We start from the raw sequence: 27031 nt of genomic DNA on the forward strand, positions 1-27031 counted from the left end.
TCTTGCATATGAATACAAAACAAAGTCAATCATTTCTCAGCCTTATTCAACAGATGATCTTCCCCCTGTCCCCACCCTGCCCCCACCCCACCACAGGCTCGATCCCTTCTTGCCTCTGAGCAGTGCTTTCACAGGAAGGATTCTCTTGGATCAGGCGCAGTGGCGGCGAGGAACAAGGCAATCCTTGGACACACACCATTTTGTAGTTTGGGTTACCCGCTGGCAGGAACCAAGCATGTGTTGGCTCCGTTTGGGCCATGTGTGTCAAACAAGAGCCTTTGAAGTTGTTCAAATCAAGAGGATTAGCCATAGTTCTAGAGAGAGGCAGAGTTTGTTCCTATGGCTTCACGTACCTGTTAACATGACTTAGATGCGTTTCCTCGTGGCAACGTGGCTATTTGAGGCTCTGTTTGCCTGAAAACAGCCATAGATTTAACAGTTTCTTTGTGGCACTAGACCTCTTGAAACCATAAAAAGAAGGTATTCGATTATTATCTTAATCGCTCATCTAACACAGAGGGCAGGACCATCTGGGCACCGAGTTACTTCTCGGATCACTAAGTTTATGCACAAACCCCATGCGGTAAGCTGCCTTTCTGACCTGCCACGCCATCCAGCCTGTTGCTTTGTGATTGGCTGTGTGTAATGGTTCACTTTTTACTTAAAATGGGCTGTAAGGAGTAAGGCTGTATTTGATGACATTGAGAAAATAGTGTTCATGGCATAAGCTGGCCAAACAGAGAAACATTTACGAAAGCTTTTAATTTAACAAAATATTGATGCCTTTGAGATGACTCTTAGATTTATTCTGAAAATCAGCATCGAGATTTCTGAGTGATTCGGTATTGATTTCACAACAAGTATTTCATGAAATTTAAGAAACAAAAACTATAAATACATTACTATTAGAAAACACATCGTTTTGTGCTTTTGGCAGGCATATTAACCAAAGAGGGGAGAACTTTGATTTGACCATTACACGATCATTACATTATTAGCCTTCGGACATTTTTGAAAGATGATTTCGTGGTCACTGTTGCTTCTCTAAGAATTTTGTTAAAGGAGCCACAAAAGCATAAAAGCATCCTTTACATAGCACAGCTGAGGGCATTTAACTTGTCAAAACGCTCAATGTCTAGATCTACTTAGGAGCCTGTCCAGTCATTTTTCTGGTTAAAAGGTTTGTGGCAGATGCAACTCTTTGTCCCCCTTTGCTCCCTCCTCCTCCTCCTCAGTTGGATTTGGATTGTTTTACATAAACCACAAAATAAAAATACATAAATTACTTAACATGTCTATGTTGAATTTTGAATTCCCTCTGCCTCCTCCTCCTTTTGTGCTGTGATGTCTTCATTTGACAAATGTATATTGAAAACCTACTATGGGTTAGTCATTTATGCCCCGGGAATAGTACTTCTGCCCTTGTGAGTTCATATTCTGATTCTGGTGGAAACAAGATGTAGGAAACTTAGAAGGGACAACTCCTGTGTGTCTGTAGTCTAACTCCTTGGTTAGATGTGAGTCTGGGTCCCACCCTGGAACTGTCAATCACTGTAAAGGACTCTCTGGGAAGAGGAACCTGACTTCAAGGCTCCCTTTGTGCTACATCACAGACCACTTTCGCTTTGTGCTATATCACAGACCACTTCCTCAGTCTCAGAGAGCTGGTTTCCCCACCTGTTAGAAGAGCATAGCACTGCTCCATGAAGTCCTACCATCCAGGTGGTGACATCGGTGTTCTGTAGTGGAAGTCATGTTTACCCCATGCACTGGCAGCACTGTGTTGCTCTTCAGCCAGTCCTTTATCTTATGACAGGTTCATGCTTGGGACTTTTGGTGATTTGGCCCATGTGACCAGACAGTACCTATGTTTGTCAGTCCAGCCCAAGCTCTAATTTTTTTGAAATATTTATATTATTTATGCATTTACTTATTTGTGTGTGTTTTTGTATGTGTATGTGTGTGTTTGTATGTGTGTGTGTTCCTACATGAGCATGTGTGCCGCACTGTGCACCTGGGGATTAGAGGGAACAACTTGTGGGACTCAGTTCTCTCCTTCCACCATGTGAGTTCCAGGAATTGAACGCATGGCATCAGGCTTGGGTGCTTTCACCAGCCATCCTATTGGCCTTCCACTCAGAGAACGCGTCCCTCACCTCTGCCATTGCCCATGGACAGACAGACTCCATTCCTCGGCCTTCCGATGTGTTCGCGAACAGCAGAGGTTCTCCAGGGAGCCTCCAAGTCCTGAGTGTTGCACCAAGGCTGCCCCACTGCTCTCTCTTGTTCTAAGGCTTGCAGCATCAGAGCTTGTGAAGGTACATGATGCTGACACCCACCGATGGGCTACCCAGCCTCCAATTGATAAGCCAGCCTACTAAATACCCCTTTATAGTAACAACCGGCTACTGATATTGTTTCTCTAAAGAATCCTGGCTAACTCACTGTCCTAATAGATCACTAGTAGCAAAGACTGAACACAAGGCAGAAAAACCCACTTCAAGTACAGAGTTAGCAAAGAGCTGGAGTCCTTCTTTATCCTTTAGCCACAGAGCCACAGGGAAGGCAGACAAAAAAAAAAAAAAAAAAAAAAAAAAAAAAAAAAAAGAGCCCTCTGGGTGCAATGTTTTGATTCTGAATGGAGGCTGTGCCTTGTGGCTGCTCCCTGGTGGACAGCCAAGCTCTGCCAGCCCCAGCTGAGATACCACTTACCAGCTGGGGATCTTCAGGGGCAGAGCCTGTGCAACATGTTTACAAGCCGTGTGGCTATTAGCAACATCTTATAGCTCCAGCTAATTAACCGGAGAGTGGCTGATGAAGCCCAGCTCTAAAGAGGGCCAAATTGCATCAGTGTTTGGGCTTAAATTGATACCAAAAAATAGTTCACCCCAGGTGTGTTCCCCAAGCCGGTTGCTTGTTTGCTGAGCTTCGGCTACAGTAGGTCCCAAAGCTGCCTAGGATGTCAGGGTTATGAGTTGATTAAGGTCATTTAAATTGACTAAGCGCTAAGCCTAGCTGTCATTTCAGCCTAGTGGCAAAGGTTGTGAGTGTGCACCAACCTAGTAGATTCTACCCCCAGAAGCAACCAGGACACTAGGTTACAACAAAGTGAAGCAGGTAGAGACTCATAATATATTGTGAGCTTGAAATGAAAGAGCTTCCTCTCCAAGACACATGTTTTCCTTTAAAAACATCCATGTTATTCAAAACAGGAAGTAAAAGCTCCCCTTTCTTTGACCATGACATATCTCTTCATGCTGGTATTTCCAACTCAGTGTGAGTTGAGTGTCTTAAAATTGTATTTCTTTTAAAAACACCCACGGACACCATAGTAGTTGGAATTAGAAATGGTCCCCCCATAGACTTGAGCAATTGAACATTTGCTCATCCCCCAGTTGGTTGTGCGGTTCGGGGAGGTTTTAGGTGACACAACCTTGCTGGAGGAAGTACGTCCCTGGGGGCGGGCTCTGAGATTGAAAGTCTCCACCACTTCCGGTTCCTTCTCCCTGCCTTGTGCCTAAGTATTCAAGACCTGAACTCTCAGCATCCAGTTACTGAGGCCGTGCCTGCTCTTTGCCGCCACTCCTTCCCACCACAAGACTCTAGTAGGTACACTTTATGAAGGATGAAATACGACGAAACCGTATGATGCTAGCAGAGGCAAGCCAATGAGTCAAGGTAGAAGTCAGTGTCCCCCGGCAACTAGAGGAACGGCAGTGTCGGTTGTCAGATTTTCTGGCTCGAGGAAGGGTCAGGGAAATTTTGGGTCATTGGGTCACACCATCCGGAAGATCCCCGTATCCACCAGGAAGCCCATCAGGTACCATGTAAAATCAGTTCCCAGGGAGGCACCATGCCAATAACAGTTGTTACTACAGGGCAATTGGTAAGATATCAATTGCTGTGACTTTCACCCTTTAAGAATCGATTTTTTAAAAATACATTAAAAAGCAGATCCCGCCCTGCTTTCTAACAACAACGACTACAACAACAACTTTTGTTTCCGGGTGCCCTTGGGCTGCAATGGTTCTATTCCCTTTTGGGTAGAGATAAGAAGGGGACGATGAATCTGACGCTTCTTCCCCCTGGGCTGGTGACAATTGGGTGACCAGAAGTCACAAAGGACTACCCACTAATGGAAGATGGAAAGTGCCCTATGGTAGGCTCCAAGTCCTGCAGGGAGGTTGCTGAAGCCATCTTATTTGGGGGACACTTTGAGATGGTGAGAGGAGGGGAGTAATAGTGCCTTTGCTGTCCGACCTCGTCCCTCATCCCAGTGGGGGCGGGGCGGGTGTTGTGAGGATCGCTATTCACTAATTACACCTTGGTGAGCACCAAGCTCCTTGGAGGGCAGAGAAGCCACATCAATACAAAATAGCAACCAAACAGTGCTCCTGATGCAGCCTAATGACTCTTCTCTGGGCCTCCAGACCTGTGCTTCTGTGCATCACAGACCACATGGTTCCATCTCAACTTATGCTGGTGCCATCACCTGGTTCCTTCACAAAGCCTCCCCAGCATCCACCCCTGATTGCTAGAAAAACTACTGCCCCTCTCAACAGATCTTTTAACCACAGCAGTTATTCCTGTCTTCAGTTTTAAACCTACCCTCAGTCACCTCTGCTCCTTTGAGACGAGGGACAATGGATTTGCCAGCATCCGGCATCTTTTCAGTGGGGGGAATGAGAGTGTATCCTCCACCGTGATTGTTCTGCCAGGATGGGGTAGGGGAAGAGAAATGGGAGGTAATGGGTCCTTTTCCTGTCCTCCCCGATCCTTCCAAGGCTTCAAGCCCCACGTCCTGGCCTTACTTTTAACAACGGCAGGGGAGCCCACAGAGAAAGGCAGTCACTTTCACGAGACAGTGTTTGCGAACGTAAACGGCCTCCCTGTGTGGATTTAGGAGGTTTCAGAGGAGCCTGACAGGCAGCTTGCACAGTGCCAAGCTAACTACTTCTGAAAGGGGGCCATATGCTGCCCTTACAGCACCCCTTTGGTGCTTAATTTGATGAAACAATGCACCGTAATCAGCCATGAGGACAGCAGCCGTGGTAGATGGAGGGCGACTCACGTGGTCCAGCCCCGAGTTCACCATGCTAATCCCATTACTCGCCTGAGTTGGCTTGTTTTGGGCTACCTTAAAAAAAAGTTATTTCTCTATTGGTCAAACTGCCGTGAGGTCTGGAAGATTTAATGTATCATAAGACTCATTAAATAACCAGCCTGGCAGCACCCACTGCTGGGCAGAATGCTGGCATATGGAGGAATCCTGGCCGAAGAATTGATATTCACTCACACAAACACCACTCAGCTGAGGCCTCAAGGGACAAGGCTGGTGTGTCCGGAGAAGTGTAAAGTGTGTTGGAAGCCAGTGTCGCTCACTCTTTAATGGATACGTAAGTCAAGAGACCTTACTAAAATTCAAATTCTGGTTCCTTCAGTCTAGGGAGTGGGGGCACAGACCCGATATGTTGCTAACCAGGTGACACTGAGGCCACTGGTCTATACAAGTTTCACATTTGAGATAGGCGAGCACTAGACAAACCTGAGAGCAGCCAATAACAGCATCTAACACTTCTTAAGTAGGAACAAACCACTATGTTGTCGAAACTGTACCTGTGTTTTACACGTTCATCTGTTTAACCCCTACCTTCAAATTCAGGAAGGAAGAAGACAGCTATGTACAAAGTAAGGATTGAGAGAAGTCCTGCAGCCTACAAGAAGTAATTAAACTTCAAATCCACGTCCTTTCCGTTGTTCTGATGGCTATTTGTAAATGTCAACTTGCGTGACATAGAATCTACCAAGAGAGGGGTTGTCTAGATTAGGTTGGACTCTGGGCACATCTTGGGGAAATGTTTTGTTTGTTAACTGATGTTGGCGGACACAGCCGATTGTGGGCGGCACTTTTTCCTTAGGTAGGGAGTCCTGAACTGTATAGGACAGGGAAATGCTAGATAAAGCAAGCAGGAAGCACAAGTACATTTTCTTCCCTCTGACATTAACTTGGATGTGTGCATAGCTGCTTTGAGTCCCTGCCTTGATTTCTCCTCAGTAAAGAGAGGCAGCCTGGAACGGAAAGCAGAGATAAACCCCTCCCCTCCCCCAAGTCACATTTGGTCAGGATAATTCACCACAGCAGCAGACATGAAACTACAACAGCTGCTTGGTTCTTTTCTCCTGCTGCTTTTCAAAAAGTTTTGTACTGGTACCTATTTATTCTACATGGCAGGAGGATTCATGATGACATCCTGGGCATGTGTGTGCATTCTCCTGGTTGTTTTCAGTACTACACCATAGTCCTTTCACCCAGCAGAACAGATCTCTGGCCCCATCATAATGAATGGGGGCTTCGGACACTTATTGGGCCAAATTACCACTCATCCCACGGACTCTAACTTCCTGTTTCTGTAGCCTTTTCTCTAGAAGATGAACTCAACCAAACTGGGATGTCGATGATAGCTGAAATTCAGAAGAAGTCATGAATCAAAGCAACGTGTAGTTGTTGCCATGATCTGAACCTCAACCCTATCTGGTCATATCTCAGCCCTTATGGCCCTTCATGCTAGAGGTGATCTGAATGAAACTCTTCTGTCTTCCCAGAGGGATAACAGCAAAGGGCAAGACAACTGAACACCTTCCAGAGGGTTCTGACCTCACAGCCTCCTGGAAGCCCCAATGGAGGCAGAACAGTTTCTGAAACTGTTTCAGTTGGTCTGCTTGCTGTCTTACTCTCAGGCCATGGTTACATGTAGTTTTCCTGTGGTCGTTTATAATTGGCACCCATAGTCCATAGGGAATGATACTATTAGGAGGTGTGGCCTTGTTGGAGGAAGTATGCCACCGTGGAGGTTGGCTTTGAGGTCTTACATACTGTCCATACACACACACCTACTGGAGCAGTCTCCGGCTGCCTTTAGAACAAGATGTAGAATTCTCAGCTCCTTCTTCAGCACCATGTCTGCCTGCAGGCTGCCATGCTTCCCACTGTGAAGGTAATGGACTGAGCCTCTAAAATTGTAAGCCAGCCCCAGCTAAATGTTGTCCTATATAAGAGTTACCTTGGTTGTGGTGTCTCTTCACAGCAATGGAAACCATAAGACATTTACCAATTCAGTATATTTTCATAAGGAGGATTTGTTTTTATAGTTACATTTTTAAAGAGTTAAAAGTAACCAGTAGGGTTTTTTTTTCCCCTCATGAATCGTGACAGTAGCACCAGGGCATTCAACTGAGAATGAAGAGATCTTCTGAGAACAGCGCTCACAGGCTCACAGGCTCACAGGCACCGCTATAACCCTTGAAGCGCTCACCCAGATTGTTTCATACAAGTGGAATTAGAATTCCATGTTCTGGGCTGGAGAGATGGCTCAGCGGTTAAGAGCACTGACTGCTCTTCCGGAGGTCCTGAGTTCAAATCCCAGCCACCACATGGTGGCTCACAACCGTCCATAATGAGATCTGACTCCCTCTTCCGGTGCATCTGAAGACAGCTACAGTGTACTCACATATAATAAATAAATAAATCTTAAAAAAAAAAAAAAGAATTCCATGTTCTGATGAGAACACAGTTACAGCGCCACAGCGCTTCCTTTCAGATAACCGTGCTGAAGACAAAGTCTATGCTTCCGGGGAATCAGAGGCTGGGGAGTCACTCCATTTGAATTTGATCTGCAGTTGCTTCCACTATCAAACGAGGGACCCAAACCTTCAGATCAGACCTGGCATTGTCCCTAAATGTTTAACAAAAGGGGATGTTGTGGGTATTTCTCTTCTATGTTGGCAAATCTGAGGTCCCAGTATAGAGGACAGACTGCACGTAAATCCAGGTGCATGTGTCTATGTGTAGACATATAATTTAATAAAAAAAAAAACAATTTTTTTGTGTGTGTATGGGGGAGGTTGAGGAGAATGTGAAGGTGTGTCAGGAAACCAGAGATGTCCGATTCCCCTGGAACTGGAGTGACCGCCTGTTGTGCGCCGCCTATCCTGGGTATGAGGAACCAAACTCAGACCCTCTGCAATGGGCAGTACTGGCAGTGTAACTAACCACTGGGCCATCCTTCCAGTCCCAATATTTTACTTTCCATGTTATTTATTGAGCTACAGCCTTCACCCTCCATATCCCAGTGAGCCTTTAGATGCTCCAAGATATGCTAGGTCCTTTTCCCCCTGCCGTCCCCACCTGAGATTGCTCAGAAACCACACAAGAATATGTACAAGCATCCTGCAAGGGGTTGAGTCCCAAGACCCATGAGTGTTCAAGTCGTTTGTACAAAATGGCAGAGTCCTGCATACTCTAAGGCATGCCTAAGTAACCTTTTAATGCTATATAGATAGTTGTTAGCCCTGATATGTATAGAGATAATGGCAAGGAAGAGTGTACATGTTCGGTGCCGATGACATTTTCTGAATATCTTCAGTTCAAAGTTGGTTAAATCTGGGCTTGAGCTTTAAGATATAGGGGATATGTGTGTACGTGTGTGCATCTCTCTTTCTCTCTCTCTGTTTCTGTCTCTGTGTGTGTGTGTTTCTTTGTAATAATCAAGCATATTTATATTTGATTCCTGGACAAGAGACCAGACACTGTGTTACAATTAATTATTCATCATAAGAACTGTAAGAGACGCCATGGTTCCCATTTTATAGATGAGACAGAGAAGGCTCTCATAAAACGTGAAGACCAACTTGGGTTTCAGAACAGCTGAGGTTTTGCCATTCCGGAAGTCAGTACGTGCAGGTGAAAAGCCGCTTTCTTCTGCGGCCCGCCAAGCTTGTCCCTGTTACAGAAGCAGCTGAAAGAAAGAAAGAAAGAAAGAAAGAAAGAAAGAAAGAAAGAAAGAAAGAAAGAAAGAAAGAAAGAAAGAAAGAATCCGAACTTTCTTCATTTGTTTCCGTTAGGGCTTGCGGTTAAGCTCTGCTTCCCGTTGTCAGCTCCTGTTCCTCCTAAGAACAAGACAGTACGCAGGTGTGGGTCCGCTTCGGTCTTGCTGCAGCCTCTGTCATTCCCTGCAGCCTTGGAAGATCCAGACGCCTACATTCTCTGACAGCTTTCCCTGGCAAGGCAGCCACTCGCTGTTTTATACAACACTTAGGGGCACGCCTCTCTCTTTCAACCTTTCACCAAGTGTCTGTGTTTTCTTCGAATACGGTTCAGAAGTTATAATCTCTAACGTTGAAATGCCCGAGATATTGTGATGAAGTAGGAAAGAAAATCTTGGGTTTGATGAAAAGGTATGACACGACAAAGGCGAGGACTGCGGGATTCTGGGAGTAGGAGAGAGGTGGGAAACAGAGGGACCACGGGTCTGGCCCTCGGAGCCACTGCGTTGAATAGGCCATTGAGTCTGTGCAGCTCTCCTCGGCTTAACTGGCCGCAACAGAAAAAAGGCTACAGTCTTCAGACTGAAGACTATGAGAAGCTGAGAGCTGTGGTCATGGCCTAATCGATAACTTTATGAAAAAAAAAAAATGGGACTGATGCTGCCACAAGAGTCTTCCGGTGCCCCGTATTCTGTGGCTCGGATGGCATCGTTAAAAAAACAAGCCAGGTCATATTGGGGATGAGGGGCCGTTCCTTTCCTACAGCCCAAGGTGCTTGCTTTACTAATAGCCATTGGCTTTGCAAGTTACTGTTGGTCTCTCCGAGCTGCAAAATGCCAGCGCCGGGGCCGGTCACAGACAGGGAAAAAGTTGGAAGGACTTTTTAGTTAATTCACAATTGCTGCTTGCAGAGTTCCCCAAAGTTGGGGTGTGGGAATGTGTTTGGGGCGCAGTGCAAAATTTAACAATGGACTTAATGACGTGTGAGAAAGAAAAGCCTAGGATGACAAGGAAAGTGGCCATCCTGGCCAAGTCCGTGTGGCAACAAAGAACGGAATTCTTAAGGTAGAGACTTAGATCCGCCTTGAAGGCAATCAAACTTGTAACCATCACTCTGCTGGTTTTCTCTATAAATTAACACAAAGCCAGTTTAATCTAAAAATTATCATGCAGCAAATAATAAATAAATAAATAAAAATAAAGAAAAAAGAAAAGGAAAGAAAAAAAATTCACCTTATTTACCACAGTTTTATCCCTCAATGCTTCTGTGTTAGTTTAATTTGCTCACCAAACTTTTTTTAAAAAGATAAAGTAAACTTTATTGAGTTTAAGCATATTTGCCTATGAAATGTTTTGGAAATCTAAATGACCCACCTTAGACAACTAATGCAATTTAAAAGTAGAGAGACCTTGCTTCCAGGTTGAAGCAACAGGTATTAAAATGGATAGAAACAGAGTTTTTGACCTCACTCTCTGCTCTGTTGCTAAAATCTCACATCTCCAATGAGTCCTGTTAGTTTTCAGCTGCTTTCTGAGGAGCAGGGTGCTGGCAGACAGACTGTTTCCCTGCTAAACAATAGTCCTGTTTAATTTAACGCCTTCAGCAAAAACCCAACAATATCCCACAAGACCATTACACACTAGTTTACCCTTCTCTTTTCGTTTTTTCATGTTTCACTTTCGGGAGCAGGGAGGGGAGGGGACAAGGCTAAAAACAAACTAATTTTTGGTCATTTTATTCCTTTCGCAAACAGTTTGAAGACTAACCAATTTGTACTTACAAATCTGGGGCATTAGCAGACGGGGACCCTAAATCCGCATGCACACAAGCGGTAACTGTTTGTATGCCAAGCTGTTTGTAAGCCTGATTTGACAGCAGAGAGCTATTCATTCCTTTGTCAACTGTCAGTCTAAAAACGTTAACCTGCCTGGGTCCCGGGGTATGGGAGCGCTAAGTCTTCCCTCCTTCAACTGTATAATGAACAGACTGTTTCATTAATGAGACAATTCACTCCACAAATCCAGCCCAAACAACTTATTTCACAATTTGTGAGCAGAATTAAATTTCAGGGGAGTCGCAAGAGGGGGTGGGAGGGAGGGGGGAGTAGGTGAGTTGTGCACAATATATCAAGGGATCAATGCGTTGGGATAAGTGTCCCAGGCAATTTTGCCAGCGGTTGTGGGCCGAGGCTTGGGAGGCCACGGCATGCAGATCAGCGGATTAGGTGGGGGGAGCGCAGCATTAGGTCAAGTGTCTCACGGGGAGCTGATAAACACCCCAAACCTGACAACAGATTTTCCTTTCTTCCAGCACCACTTGGTAAGTGTCAGAGCAAATCTTCTGAATGGCAGTGCGCTTTACTTAGAGGCCTTTCTTCAGGGGGACACTCTGTCCATTTTCCTGAAGCCCATTCCAGGCTGCTTCAGGAATAAATTTGCCCGGCATCTCACACTCACTCGCCACACACACACACACACACACACACACACACACACACACACACCACACCGCCTTTCCCTCCATATCTTAACTATAAGCCTTTGTCTCAAGGTGTGTGAACCAGCCCCAAAATCCACATCGAGAGTCCCTGAGGTTTCAGAGGCCCTGGATTTAGCTTTAATACAAATTAAGCACTTTGAAGATTATACAATAAAAAAACCTCCTCCCTCCCTCGTCAGAGTTCTGTAACAGAACTCTCATTTTAAACGTGGCCAGTGTATGGATTCTGTTAAATGGGGAAGCTGTAAGCAGCAAATGGTCACAGAACAACTCAGTCTCATAATATCCTATATATCCATTGCCGTTAATTCAAACCAAGTCGTCAGTGTGTTGTATTTCTTCTGATTTTGCAACCCGAAAGGGAGAGGCCATGCTTACCATATTAAGTTGTATCTCTGTGTTAACTCAAAGTGCATGATAGAAAATCAATGTTGCAACATCAAACATGGCCTAACTAGGTCCTAGCCGGGTGCTTGGTTTCATTTAGAGATGTTCTGAACTGTTTAAGCAGCCTTAAATGTTCCAGGACACTTTGTTGCCTGCAGCCCGCTTTCTTACCTTTTCCATTTCTCCTTTTAAACTTCTTTTGGTGGTTTCATGTTTAACTCAGCAGGGCTTGCAAACCCAAAGCAAAGTTTTGAAGTTTAGAAGTTTTCAAAATGATCGACTGGAAGAGGCTTTCAAGAGCCAGAGTGTCATCTACCTTTACATTAAGCTCTAAGTTAGAAGACATTTTCCTTTAGCAAGTGTGGGGCAGTCTTTCTCCATTCTGCATTTTGATTTAGCAGGGTAAGCTATGTCTATGAAATACTGAGCAGCACTTCAGGACAGAGGACCACTGCAGACATCCTTAGAAGTTAATTCTTTTTCTTGCTATTTCTACCTGCTTTACGGAGAATATTTTCTCAGGCATGGTGGCAATTAGCACCCAGATGCTTGCCATTCTGCCTCTGGAATGTAACTATAACATCTTTTTTTTTTCTTTCTTTCTTTTTCCTCCTCGAAAATGTTTTCTCTTCCTTGCATTTTCATTTTTAAATTAAAATTATAGCTCCGTATTTTCTATTTTAAAAAGTACTTAATTTTGCACATTAGGTTTTGGCTAATCCTCCTGTTTATACTTCTTAGTAGTTACTTTCATCTTTGGTTTCGGAGAATTTCCAAACTCTTTTTTTTTAAGTGTGTGTGTGTGTGTGTGTGTAAGAGAGAGAGAGAGAGAGAGAGAGAGAGAGAGAGAGAGAGAGATGTGTGGAATTTTCTCATTCCACACGTATGTGGTTTTGCGGATCGCCTCCGGTCGTCAGTGCCTGCTGAGGTTGAACACCTTGCTGAGGGTGATCTCAAAGGTGCTGTGTTTTTCTGCGGGATTCCTGTTACAGTGACAGGCGCCCCCTTTGTGTCTCTTTTCACCCTTTTGAATATTTTCATTTTGTGTGTATGGGCGTTTTGCCCGCAGAGATAACTGTCTGCCACTTATGTGCCAGCAGAGGGCATTGGAGTCACTAGACCCGGAATTATGGATTCCCAGCTTTCATATGAGTGCTAGGAATAGAACTCTGGTCCCTGAAAGAGCAGCCAGCGTTTGTCACCACTGGGCCACCTCTCTAGTCACCCTTTGTAAGAAATAGAAATGTGTTGTATCTGAGTGCTGAATGCACCCATCAATTAAGATACTCAGGGGATCTCCCAAGGAACAACTTCTCCCCCACCTTCGAAGACTAGGATGCTTCTGAGAAAGTTAGCTTGATGTTTGCTGCTGCTGCTGGCAGGTCCTAGGCTAACCAAAAAACACCACATAAAACACCTTGCTGGTTGGACGCGCCCGTGGTCCACTGTGATCCGCTATGCCAAGAATTCCATGAATAATAATGAGGACGCAAACTGTCAAGCAGAGAGCCTGCCTAATCACGCGGAAATCTTGCACTGTCACAGCCCCTCCCCTTCCCATAAAGCTGCTTCAGCTCCATCCTTGCATCAGCATCACTTAACCATCTCCCCCCCCCTCCCCCCCCCCCTGCCTTCGCGAGTCCCCTCCCCACAACCCCTCCCCGAGGCCCCTCCCCACAGCCCCTCCCTGAGGCTCCTCCCAGAGTTGGCTGTCACACTGGCCTTTCCAGTTCTCCTCTGGAATGTCAAGCAGCTTCCGACAGGATGAAAGTTAAAGTAAGTCTCCTACCTACAGACACCCACTCCAAGAGACTGGAGTCCCTCCTCCCTCCAGTCCTTCCCAAACAGCTCCAACTAACCAAGTATTCAAATGCCTGAGACTACAGGGGGCATCTCATTAAAATCACCACACTCAATAAAGTGCTTACCATGAAAGTATGAGGACCTGGGTTGGGTCCCCAGCTCCCACAAGAAAGAGTTGGATTGACAGTATGCTTGTTAATCTTAGCACCTAGGAAGACAGAAACAGGCAAATCCTTGAAGGAGACCTGATCCATCTTAAGAACCAGGTGGATGCTCCTGAGGAAAATCACCTGAGGTTGGTTTCTGGCTTCCACAGATAGAAGCACTCACACATGTGAACACACATATGTGTGCACACATATGCTCATGCACATGCATGTGTGCACACAGGCTAACAATTAGAAGGGCTTCCAAGACACCCTTAACACAGCACAGACCATTTAGTTGCCCATCAGATTTGTGGTAGGATTGGTTACTTTTTCGTTGCCATAGTGATAAAACACTATGGCAAAGGCAACTCTTCAAAAGAAGACATTTAATTGGGCTGATGGTTCCAGAGGGTTAGAGTCCTTGATGATTGAGTGAAGGCCTGGAGGCAGGTGACTGGAGCAGTTGAGCGCTCACATCTTAATCCACAAGCAGGATGCCAAGAGAAACTAATTCAAAATGACACTATTCCCAAAGTGCACCTCCCCACACCAGTGACACAGCTCTTCCAACAAGGCCACACCTTCTAATCCTTCCCAAACAGTTCCACCAACTGGGGACCTAGTATTCACACATACGCACCTATAGGGGCCATTTAAACAACTGCAGAGATTCACACACTATCACTGAAGATGCACTTTTGTAGTAGAACCTGGAGAAATCAAAGTGATATTGAACTGGAAAATTACTCTCTGTTGGTTACCTATCACAACGTTATAAGAGCCAGGAAAGAAAGGGTACCAACAGTTAACCCAGCAAGCTACATTAATAACTCTCCTGAAAGTTATCAATGCCCACTGCTAACAATAGTGGCACAAATGTCTTGGGGGTAGCCAACAGTTGGCTGAAAGACACGCTTGACAGGTGGGAACTCATGCATGTGGTGGTTAGCCTGGTGGAGAATCCATGGCTAGGACCCCATAGACTCAAGGAAAGAGCCTACTACTGAATCTTGCTAACTGACATGGTCACTACCTTCTACATACTTATCTTTATACGCACAGATTAGACTGGCTTACACCTCACGGGAGAAGCTTGCTTTTCAACAATGGATGGAAGTCAACACAGAGAACCACAAATGATCAAAACACAGATAGATAGTTCATCCCCAAATGGGCCAGCTATATCAGATCCATTTTCCCTAAGACTCGGAGAACATCATGGAAGGAAGGGGAATGCCAGGGCCAACAAGCGGGAGTGGGTGGGTGGGGAAGCGGGGCAGAGGGAGGGTGTGGGGAACATTCGGGATAGCATTTGAAATGTACATAAAGAAAATATCTAATAAAAATAAATAAATAAATAAATAAATAAATAAATAAATAAATAAAAAGAACCAGAGACTCAGACAGCTGTGAAACGTGTCCCCTGGACATGATACAACAGGGATGTTGCTCCCATGAACTCTGAGATATCTGCTTTCACACAATCTGCACAAACACAAACCCCACACTGAACAGCGTTCCAGAATGGGTAAAAGAAGGGCTCCCAGGACCCCAGCCCTACTTGGGGGGAGGTGCTGAAGGAGGGGGTCAGTTTTCATCAGGGGTGGGACTTTGGTAGGTTGTCCATGTCACAGTGAATGGCCCACCTCCCATATGTGAATGTGGGCAATACCATTAGGACTCATTAGGTCATACATATGTGGAGAGAAAGTGTGCTCAAAGCTAGGAAGGGATGTGTGTAGGGAACGAGGGGTGGATATGATCAAAATAGGATGTATTTATATATGGAGGAAAAAGAGTAATTGGAAAGAAGACATGCCATAAACAATTGCTTGTAGTTATGGCACCTCTGCGTGACACCTCATTTATAAGGCTGCTCTGTAGCCTTGTAATCAAAGGTCCTCTTGCGGCTTAGCCATTCCTGTGTGGCTGGAACGCAAGGCTTTTGCTTGAACCAAGGAAACAAAGAAACTTACAATCTTTCAAAATACTTGCTTTTTAAAACACCTATTTTTAAAGATAAATTATATCTTTGTACTTAACTAGTATAAAATGTGTGATTATGGGCAGGAATTAAACATATTCTTTAAAATAGAGTGGGCATAAATATTCCAATATTATATAATAGTTGTTGTGATTACTGAGGTAGTTAATTTTTTTCTCCTAAATATTCTTAATTAGGTTAATGTACTCTCTTCAATTTTAAAAAGTTACAAGGTTTATGGTACTTTATAATTAGATTTCACTTTTCAAACAAAGTATAAAATACATTTGTAATTTTTATATCTATTTATTTATTGTGTGTGTGTGTGTGTGTGTGTGAGAGAGAGAGCACAATATGTGGGTGTTCATTCTCTTCTTTCATGTGAGTCTTGACAATCAAACTCAGGGAATAAGTCTGAGCCACTAGTCTCTCAAGTTATAATTTTATTTTTAAAGAGGATTCAAACTGTTGATCTACATCGAAAATTTGCATTTTGCAAAATTCAACAATAGGAACGAAATTCTAAGTCTTTATGAGACAAAGCAAAAAATTACTAGTCTATACTTAAAATATATTTCATTTTCTTCCAAAATTTCTGTAGGGTTCAATCTCCTTTAAGGGTTCTTGGCTTTTTTTCTCTTTTATTTTTTCTTTAAAAAAAAAAAGAGAAAAAAAGCAACTGTTTTTACTGATGTCATAAATATAAAATTTGGCTTCAGAGAGAAGCAAGGCAAAGGAAGCCAAAGGGGAGTACTTTCCATGATTTTATTAACGAGTAAAAGAGGCACCACATGGACCCCCAGCGCCAGGAAAGAGAAACCAAAGATGAGAACAAGACTTTATAAGAAGAGTTTTCACACAGCCGCAGTGGGCTTTGTGTTGTATTAAAACATGCCTCTAAACGCTAGAGATCATTTGCGGCCATGCTGTGACGTCAGGCCACGAGGTCTTCCACGTGGTTCTGTGGTTCTGGATCTCCTTTCTGGTGGCTCCCCCTGTGCTCTGGGGACCTGCTTTAACCCTTGGGTTCTCCCGGCAGCTTTGATGTGAGCGCCTTGATTCTTAGCTGCTGTGTTTTGACACTCTTCATTTCCAACAGCTGTGTGCTAACAGCTTGCAGGCAGGGTTCTTCTGCAAGCCTAGAGGATGCCTCTGAGGGTCCAGCCTTCGCCTTCCAGAGAACCTTGTTGTCTTCTAACAGCTTTCACTGCCTCAGGAGATGAGCCAGTTGAATCTGGGCCATGTGCTGAAATACCTCTCTCTCTCTCTCTCTCTCTCTCTCTCTCTCTCTCTCTCTCTCTCCTCTCTCTCCTCTCTCTCCTCTCTCTCTCTCCTCTCTCTCCTCTCTCTCCTCTCTCTCCTCTCTCTCCTCTCTCTCCTCTCTCTCCTCTCTCTCCTCTCTCTCCTCTCTCTCCTCTCTCTCCTCTCTCTCCTCTCTCTCCTCTCTCTCCTCTCTCTCCTCTCTCTCCTCTCTCTCCTCTCTCTCCTCTCTCTCCTCTCTCTCCTCTCTCTCCTCTCTCTCCTCTCTCTCCTCTCTCTCCTCTCTCTCCTCTCTCTCCTCTCTCTCCTCTCCCTCCTCTCCCTCCTCTCCCTCCTCTCCCTCCTCTCTCTCCTCTCTCTCTCTCTCTCTCCTCTCTCTCCTCTCTCTCCTCTCTCTCCTCTCTCTCCTCTCTCTCTCTCTCTCCTCTCTCTTCTCTGTCTCTCTCCTCTCTCTTCTCTGTCTCTCTTCTCTCTCTCTTCTCTCTCTCTCTTCTCTCTCTCTTCTCTCTCTCTTCTCTCTCTCTCTTCTCTCTCTCTCTTCTCTCTCTCTCTTCTCTCTCTCGGTTTTTCGAGACAGGGTTTCTCTGTATAGCTCTGGCTGTCCTGGAACTCACGCTGTAGACCATGCTGGCCTCGAACTCAGAAATCCACCTGCCTTTGGCTCCCAAGTGCTGGGATTAAAGGCGTGCGCCGCCACTGCCCCGCAGGAAATGCTACTTTCTTGTGGGTCTCAATTTCTGTTTTTAAAATATCGTGGGTGTGCCAGACACTTCCATTTCTCTGTGAAAGCAACGGCCCAGTTATATTTACATTCGCCACAGTCATCAAAATGTGTCTGCAGACATTTTCTCAGCACTTTGATTTTAATTAAGCAGTCTCTGAGAATTGTTTTAACAAACAAAAACCTTAAATAGAAAATTGAATTCAAAATGCTATTTATTCTGTATTCCTGGAGCATAAACTCTGTGAAGGTGGTAATCTCTGTCTTTCCTTCGCCATCACCATGACAGTACCTGGCACTTCGCGGGCACCCAGTAAGCTGCTGCGGCATGAATGCATGGATGGATGGATGGATGGATGGATGGATGGACGGACAGACAGATGGATATAGATGGATGCACGAATGGATGAATGGATGAATGAATAAATGAATGAATGAGATGAAGAAACACAATGAAGAAAAGAATGATTGATCTATTTGGACTGAGTGGAGGTACAACTGATAGAAACCCCTTTCTTACTTTCATAGTGATTAAGTCATTGAAAACTTTGTGGTGTTCCCCAGTGTCCTAAATGATGTGACCCTCATCTTCCTTCTCTATTCAAGGAGTAGACACTCAGCGACCTCTAAGTCTCCCTTAACCCAAAATTTCATTAGGGTGCGTGACACTCGTTTAACAAATGGTCCAGAACTCCCACAGCAAAGATGATTCCATGTGGAAACTTCCAGAACTATTTGAGGAATAGAGAAAAGGAGGCAGAGGAGGAGGCTAAAGAAGAGGAAGAGAAGAAAGAGGAGGAAGAAGAAGAGGAAGAGGAGGAAGAAAAGAGGAGGAGGATGATAGTTTTAAAAATGAATGATAGTGTTAGTTCAGAGGCCATTCAAGTAGAGAAGACACAAGGCATTTCCTGGTTCATCTGTTACTCAGTATGTAATACCGTGTGCTTTCTAGTCCAGGGGAGCTAGGGTACAGACTGTAGGCTGCATCCCTAGAATTCTGTTAATGGAGATCACCTTAGTTATAGTCCCTAAGGCACTGCCCTGCAGAATAGATTTCAAGACAATTTATTAAATAGAGTCACATCTCCTTAGTAGCTGGACTTGTACAATGATATAATTATTATTTATCATTACTTTACAAACTTGGAGGGGCAGGATTGAAACGACTGTCTAGTATTGTATCTAATTATTGTCTCTGTGTATGTGTTCCTGTTTGTGGGGGAGGTGTCAGCTATGCCATGGCATATGACTGGACCTGCCTTTTTATCTCATTTGGGGCAGGGTCTCTTCACCTCTGAGTAAGACCAGCTGGGGACCCTCCTGTGTCAGCCTCTTATCCTCCTAGAGGAGTGCGCTGGGATCACAGAACTTGCAAGTGTTTCATCTGCAGTTTTATGGGGGCTCCCGGGCAGGGCACAAACGAAGCTTGTCCAGTCATTCTTTTTTTTTTTTTTTTATAGTTTAATGTATTTTAATAGCAAACTTACAGGAACAGCACAGAAGACTGACAACATTAAAAACATGTACTTGTATGTAGGACAACTCAGTTAGAAAAGTATAGTGAATGGATGGAATCTACTGTGTGATAAAAATGCTACAAACACCATTTAGTTGCCGTCAATAAGAAATTTACTTATTTTTAAAAAATCCAAATGCTGGCATTGTCCAGAAAATTTTAACAGGTTTATTTATAATTGTTATAAAGTTGAACTGTTGAAATGTGTTCACTGAAACATTTTGCTTGCATTAATGCTTTCCATCTTGCATTTATATTAAAAATTCACACACAAATGAACGTGGAGAAACGCCAATACCTGATTCTGTCCCCTATGTTTCCACTCGCAATCATATACTTAGGTACCTTTGACCCCATGGAAAAAATATCTAACATTCAGAACTACTGATAACAGGAAGAAGAGGAAAAAAAAATTTTTTTTTTTTGAGAATGAAATGTTTCCCCTCATAGTGGACTCTTAAGCACGTTCTCCGCGTATGCGGCATGCTAGCTGGATATCTTTTGGCATAATTGTTACACGTTTGGCATGGACAGCACACAGATTGGTATCTTCAAAAAGGCCAACCTGGTAGGCCTCACTTGCCTCCTGCAAAGCACCAATAGCTGCACTCTGGAAGCGCAGATCTGTTTTGAAGTCCTGAGCAATTTCTCGCACCAGACGCTGAAAGGGGAGCTTGCGGATCAGAAGTTCAGTGGACTTCTGATAGCGTCTGATTTCACGGAGTGCCACAGTACCAGGCCTGTAACGATGAGGTTTCTTCACCCCTCCAGTAGAGGGCGCACTCTTGCGAGCGGCTTTTGTAGCCAGTTGTTTCCTGGGTGCTTTACCACCGGTGGATTTGCGGGCAGTCTGCTTTGTACGAGCCATGGTATGGACACCTCCTTACTTACCCCCCTTCTCCTTCGGCTGGAGCTCGGCAAGCGAGAGGCGGCACTGGCATTGGAGAGCTGCGGCTGCGCGGCTAAGGCTGCCCAGTCATTCTTACATAACAAGTGCTTTTTGTCACTGGGCATCTCCCCACCCCAGATTGCGTTTATTCTTAAAGGCCAAGTGCAGTGAGCTTTGCTGTCTCCCCAGTGCATTCTGTACCTTACTGATTCTCAATGTAAGTAGTTCACTACTGGCGCAGATATTTCCAAGTCATGTTTTTCCCCCTACCAGTTCTTTCTTAGTTCACTTAAGAAACAAACAAAAACCCATTTGAGTGGGAATCTCTTGAAGCCACAATATGACTTTATGGCCACTTAACCTCGAGAGGAAAACTCCATGCGCTTCTCCAGCTGGGGTTTGTAGGATCTGAATGTCTAGCTCTGCAGTATTACCATGGTGAGTGAGGCCACACCAGGACACAGAGGGTGTCAGGGGTCAAATTCACGTGTTTGAGAAGGTGACAGAGTTGGGGAGGGGAAGGCCTGTGGCTCTCCGTCCAGCAATGGAAACCGTATCCGGCTGGCCCAGCTCCCGAGCAAACTGAAACAATATCTGAAGCGCACATGCTTCACTTTAGATTTGAAGGGTAATTTAATTTTTAAACACTGCTCTTACTGAATCATCAGTTTTTAATAAACATTCAAAAGAAGAAAGAAATAAGAAGAAAGAAAGATGGGAGGAGGAGAGAGGCAGAGAGCACAAGAGCAAGCTGTCGAAGAAAGGAATCATCTCTCCGCTCAGCGGCTGCCCAAGTGGAGGAAGAGTTTCTATCGAAAAACTACTCCTGGGAGCCTCACACTTCCTCCTCCCTCCCTCTTCCCTTTCTTCTCCTTCACTCCCTCTTGCTGGCTTTCTTTTTTTCTCTCCCTCCCTCCCTCCCTCCCTCTCTCCCTCCCTCCCTCCCTTCCTTCCTTCCTTCCTTCCTTCCTTCCTTCCTTCCTTCCTGTGACTTTTTCACTATTGCTATGATGTACCTGTCATTGCAGACATGGTGGTGACAGCAGCTATAGTGGCACACATATAGAGCTGATCCTATTCTTGGGGAGGACAGAGACCAAGCACAAAACCATATTACAAATAAAGTGATAAGTTCTGAAAAATGTCACAGCAAAAATGTGGGGGAAAGATGACAGTGTGTGTGTGTGTGTGTGTGTGTGTGTGTGTGTGCACGTGATGGTGGCTAAAGGCACCTACTGACAAGCCTGATGACCCAAGTTTCATCCTGGGTACCCATATGGTGGGGAGAAGAAAGTTGTGTTATGAGCTCCACACTGGGCCCATAGGATCCCGGGAAATAACAAGAGAGGGCCAGCAAGCGGAGGAAGCGATTTAGACTGATAGCACAGAACCCTCTAAAGAAATACTTGAAGCTTGACACATAAACAGAAATTATCCAGAAACAAGAGGTGGTGAGTGTGGGGCGTCTGTGTCTGTCTGTCTGTCTGTCTGTCTGTCTGTCTGCCTGTCTGTCTGTCTGAGGAGGTGAAGAAAGTGCTGACTCAGAACTAAAGAACAGGAGATGCAAAGACCTGCAGAGGTGTGATGGGGTAGAGAGGCTAGACTGCAGGCCAGAGCAGCAGGGGCGTCCAGCTCCGGTGGTAGGGGTGGGGAGTGGGGGTGGAATAGACACTGGGCAGAAGTGGCGCCTGTGGGCTGTGAGAAACCTTTGGACTATTCACTGGAATGCTCTGATGGAGCCATGGAAGCCAGGTACCACAAACTGAGTTCTCAGCAGGCTTGAGTACTTCCTGAAGACTTTCCTGACCAACTGGTAGAGGCTGTGCTGCAGTTCCTAGACTGGGGATACTACAGTGTGTCTAACCATAGCGTAGCCATCGAGCATAATGGTACGTAGGAGCCAACTGCTCAGGTTTGCAGTCCACTGTTCTGTGTCATAAACGGCGTGGGTTTCTGCAAGCAACTTAGACTTTCTGTGTCCCTGTTTCTTCATGTGTAAAAGGAGGGTGGAAAGTGGTCAAGGTGCAGTGTAAGAGTCTGGGGAGTGGCCAGTGACAAACGGGACACTTCTATCACATCTTCTCCCTCACAGCTCAGAGATCATCTCGAGGACAGAAAGACTGTACAGGCCAGAGGTCCAGGAGGCCTGGAGTGGAAACAGTGTCTTAGACAGGACTGGGCTACTGCATAGGGAACTCGCAGCTGTGGTGGATGCCGGCACTGGATCCAGCCAGTCAATGGTCCAGTGTGGAGGAGGGGAGGAGCTTGTGAGTCTCCTCCCCTAGTTGAGGAGTTATTGACAGCTGGTGGCTTCTGGGGGAAGGGGAGTGAGTTATCTTTAAGGGTGTGGCCCCTGGCGGGTAGACAGTGCTCCAGGGTGTGGTCCCACACGCAGGAATATGTGAGCAGTACAAATTGGACTCCGTGGGGGAGGATGTTGGTAGGGAATGGATCTGGGAGGAGTTGGAGAATCGGGACGGGTATGGTCAAAATACATTGCACACATGGGCATATGAACTTCTCAAATCAAAGCATTACATGGTAAAGGGAAAGCTTGTGGGAACTGTATCACGGCGAAGGCTCCTGTGAGGCCGACCTGTAGGTTCTGCTACACTGTCACTGGTCAGGAAGAGTAGAAGTCCCGTTCTCACCGCCTGAACGCCGCTCTGGTAAGACGTTTATAAAAGGTAAAGCGAAATCGAAGTGTTTGAGTTGGAATGGTAAATATTTCCTAGAAATATTTTGCCCTTAAACCTTCGATGAAGCAAACCAATAGACGACAACCACACATGTCCTGTTACCTTTACAGCTGGAAAGTACCTGTTCATACAGGAGGTGGTTCACAGGACGACCATGGGCACACTACCCAGAGAATCCCTTAAGCCTGTGCACTTGAATGCAAGTTAGTAAATCTCAGAGCATCTGCAAAGCGTGCTATGTGGTGATCTAACCCGCGGGGCACTTTCTTCATGAAGAGATGGGCAGGTAGGGTGGATTGGGGCGGCAGGGTGGCTTGGTCTTTGGCTTTGCCACTCTTCTTTCTTTGTCTCTGTTCTCTTCCCGAGCCACATTAATCTTCTGGCTGCTGTCAGGGTGGCAGTTTTCATTCTTGCATCTCCTCCACACAGATGATATTATTATAAGCAGACAGACACCTACTCCCACCCCACCACGGTGTATGGTCATGTATGGTTGGGCACACGTGGAGGCCAGAGACCAACCTCTGTCTGAGTCTCCAGTTTGTTTTGCTGCTTTTGTTTCTGACATAGGCTCTCACTTTGTAGCCCAGGCTAGCCTGGGATTTGTTATGTAGACAATGCTGCCCTCAAACTCACAGTCTGATACCTGCCTCTGCCTTCTTTTTTTTTTTTTTTTTTTTTTTTTTTTTTTTAGTTTTTGTTGTTTTTAGTTTTTTTCGAGACAGGGTTTCTCTGTGTAGCTCTGGCTGTCCGGGAACTCACTTTGTAGACCAGGCTGGCCTGGAACTCAGAAATCTGCCTGCCTCTGCCTCCCAAGTGCTGGGATTAAAGTCGTGTGCAACCACCGCCCAGCCTGCCTCTGCCTCTTGAGCGCTAGGATTAAAGACTCACCTCACCATGCCCATCTCTGCTTTCTGAGATCACGTCTCTCACTGACCCAGCCGGGATTTGCCTATTTGGCTAGACTGGCTGGCCTGTCAGCTCCAGAGATCCCTTTGTTCTTGCCTCCCCAGCACTGGGCTTACGTCACCACATCTGGCTCTTTATGTGGGTACTGGGGGTTGAACTCAGTGCCCCATGCTTGTAGGACAAGGACTTTACCCACTGAGCCACCCTGCCACCCCCATGTCTCTTTTCATGAGCTGGGGAATCCTCCTCAGATCCTCCTCAAAGGCCCTCAGCTATGCCTTCCTGTCCTCCTGGCTACAGAATTGACCTGCTAGGGACCTACCCATCAACTATTCTGGACCCAGTCACTGGCAAAGAATACAGAACAACGTGGGTGGACTAGAACTGGTAGCACACACCCAAGGGTCCCACCCTTCGCTGAAACACTTATGTGACCAGAGTAGGATCAACATAAGCAAAATCAAGATTGTGTCTGTCAGGAAAACAAAGAGAAGCAGCACTGGGAGACAAGGTCACCAATAGATTCTGGCACTGAGGGACATTGCCCAGTGCCCTCCAAACCCCATGCTCAGGGAAGGACATGGAGAGAGTCACCTGGGGATGGCAAGGACTTTTTGGACCTTGAAGCCCATCCCCAGTGACGCACCTCCTCTATCAAGGCCACAACCCCTAATCCTTCCCAAAGAGTTCCACCAACTGGGAACCAAACATTCGAACATATGAGCCTATGGGGGCCATCTTCATTCAAACCACCATGCTCCTGGCATCTAGAACCTTACTACCCAATGTGGTACCCAGACCAGCAGCCCCATTACCAGACTCCTGGAAATAGACTGATGGCATCCCAGACCCTGGGGTTGGGGATTTAGCTCAGTGGTAGAGAGCTTACCAAGCAAGTGCAAAGCCCTTGGTTCACTCCTCAGTGCCCAAATCAATCAATCAATCAATCAATCAATCAATCAAAGACATAAAACTCCCTGACCTCTCTGGGTCTCTCTGGATGACACCTCCGGATCACAGTCAATTACTGAAGGAAGCCAATGTAGAAACTCAAGCAAAACCGTGCACAAATCATGGAGGGCACTGTTTGCCGGCTCCCTCACAGGTTCCTGCTTAGCTAGTCTTTTTAGGGGAAATGCTTCCCATAGAGTTGGTCCCTCCTCAAGGCAGTCAGCAACAGATATGTCCTCAGGCCCTCGATCCTGGAAATCCCTCAGTTGAGACTCCCTTCTGAGTCTGTGTTACACTGACAGTTGAAGCTAGCCATGACAGGTGCCATATGACTGCACATTGCTCTCCTCCTGGAATATATCATCAGGTACATCCCTTAGGTCTTACCTGCATTCAAAGGAAGAAAAAGAGAAATTTCCCCTTTCTTCATGCTATCTATAAATCATTGGTTAGAAGTTACTATTTAGCATGGAAACTGCTGAGAGCTTCCCCTCCTCCATTTATCTGCATCTGTCTCAAAAAGAAGCAAGAATTAAATCAGCAGGGATTAGGAAAAATATAGACCTGTGTTGAGACAACTGCTGATTAAGAACAGTCTTGAAGATTATTGGTTTAATACAGTGGAAACACACACACCACACACCCCCAAAGGGCATATTTTAGTTTTGGTGATGGATAGACAGGAAAATAGAAATATGTGTAAAGAATTGCTGAGTGACTTAAATAGGCTTAAGTAATTTAAACCGGCCCCCAGTGAGGCTTCCACGGTGTGCTCTATATCATCTAAATTTCTAAATACCTGGCATATATTTGTAAACACGGCAGTCTAACGTGTTATTGAACAGCCATTCATATTTAAATGAGCACATGGGACCAGTTTAACAGTTGACTGCACAGTGTGAATGCAGCAAACTGTCAGGTTGGGAAGTGGTCCTGATGGGGGAACCGCAGAGACGAGCATGTCACTTAGAGCAGCAACCTGGGAACTTAGCCCAGGTCTCTTGATACAAAAGGGAAACAGAGGGCAGGAAGGGAGTATCAGAGCCAGACTTGAGGGGCAGCATAAAATTTGTCTCTGGCTCTGGCATTCCCTTGTACTGGGGCATATGATCTTCACAAGACCAAGGGCCTCTCCTCCCAATGATGGCCGACTAGGCCATCCTCTGCTACATATGCAACTCAGAGACACAACTCTGAGGGGTACTGGTTAGTTCATATTGTTGTTCCTCCTATAGGGTTGCAGACCCCTTCAGCTCCTTGGGTACTTTCTCTAGCTCCTTCATTAGGGGCCCTGTGTTTCATCCAATAGATGACTGTGAGCATCCACTTCTGTATTTGCCAGGCACTGGCATAACCCCAGAAGAGAGAGCTATATCAGGGTCCTGTCAGCAAAATCTTTTTGGCATATGCAATCGTGTCTGGGTTTGGTGGTTGTATATGGGATGGATCCCGGGTGGAGCAGTCTCTGGATGGTACTTCCTTTCGTCTCAGCTCTGAATTTTGTCTCTGTAACTCCTTCCATGGGTATTTTGCTCCCCATTCTAAGAAGGAGTAAAGTATCCACACTTTGGTCTTCCTTCTTCTTGAGTTCCATGTGTTTTGCAAATTGTTTCTTGGATATTTTAAGTTTCTGGGCTAATATCCGCTTATCAGTGAGTGCATATCATGTGTGTTCTTTTGTGATTGGGTTACCTCACTCAGGATGCTATCCTCCAGATCCATCCATTTGCCTAAGAATTTCATAAATTCATTGTTTTTAATTGCTGAGTAGTACTCCATTGTGTAAATGTACCACATTTTCTGTATCCATTCATTTCTGTATCCATCCATATCCATTTTCTGTATCCTTGGTCTTGCGACGATCATATGCCCCAGTACAGGGGAACGCCAGGGCCAGGAAGTGGGAGTGGGTGGTTTGGGGAGCAGGGCAGGGGGAGAGGATAGGGGGCTTTGAGGATAGCATTTGAAATGTAAATGAAGAAAATATCTAATAAAAAATGAAAAAAAAAACTTGTCTCTGCCTGAATGCAACCTTCACCTCCTCTGTAAATCATCCATGGGGCGACCTGGGCATCGTGTGTGCAAGTCCCCGCATTAACCTGGATCATCTCTCTCCCCGGTGGTTTGGAGCTAGAAGCGGGAGCTTGGCTTTTTCGACCACTGCCATTGTGGACAAGGTGGCACTTCCCAGTGGGATTTGTCCCCTCCTAGTCATCCAACAGGCAGTGACAATGAGGGGATCAGGGGAAACTGAGGCCAGAGTAAACAGACTTCAGGATAGGATGCCCTGTTGCTTTCAGGAAGGGATGGCAGTAGCAGGACAGGGCTGGGACCTAGGCTTGAGTCTTGGGAAGGCGTCATGGGGTGCCTTTCCTCCAGCCTCTGGTCACTAGTTTGTGTGGGTCAGCAAGGACCAACTGACCAAAGGTATCTATACAGC

At 45.6% G+C, this 27031-nt stretch overlaps 1 protein-coding gene and 1 pseudogene across 1 annotated transcript in view; both read right to left on the reverse strand.

Moving 5' to 3' along the window:
- 4932438H23Rik (RIKEN cDNA 4932438H23 gene) overlaps positions 1-27031 on the reverse strand; it is a 75227-nt gene that overhangs the window by 39712 nt on the left and 8484 nt on the right. The window lies entirely within an intron of this gene.
- Positions 19083-20115, reverse strand: H3f3a-ps2 (H3.3 histone A, pseudogene 2; annotated as a pseudogene).

This window comes from Mus musculus, chromosome 16 (assembly GCF_000001635.26).
Source record: "Mus musculus strain C57BL/6J chromosome 16, GRCm38.p6 C57BL/6J".
Lineage (NCBI taxonomy): Eukaryota > Metazoa > Chordata > Mammalia > Rodentia > Muridae > Mus > Mus musculus.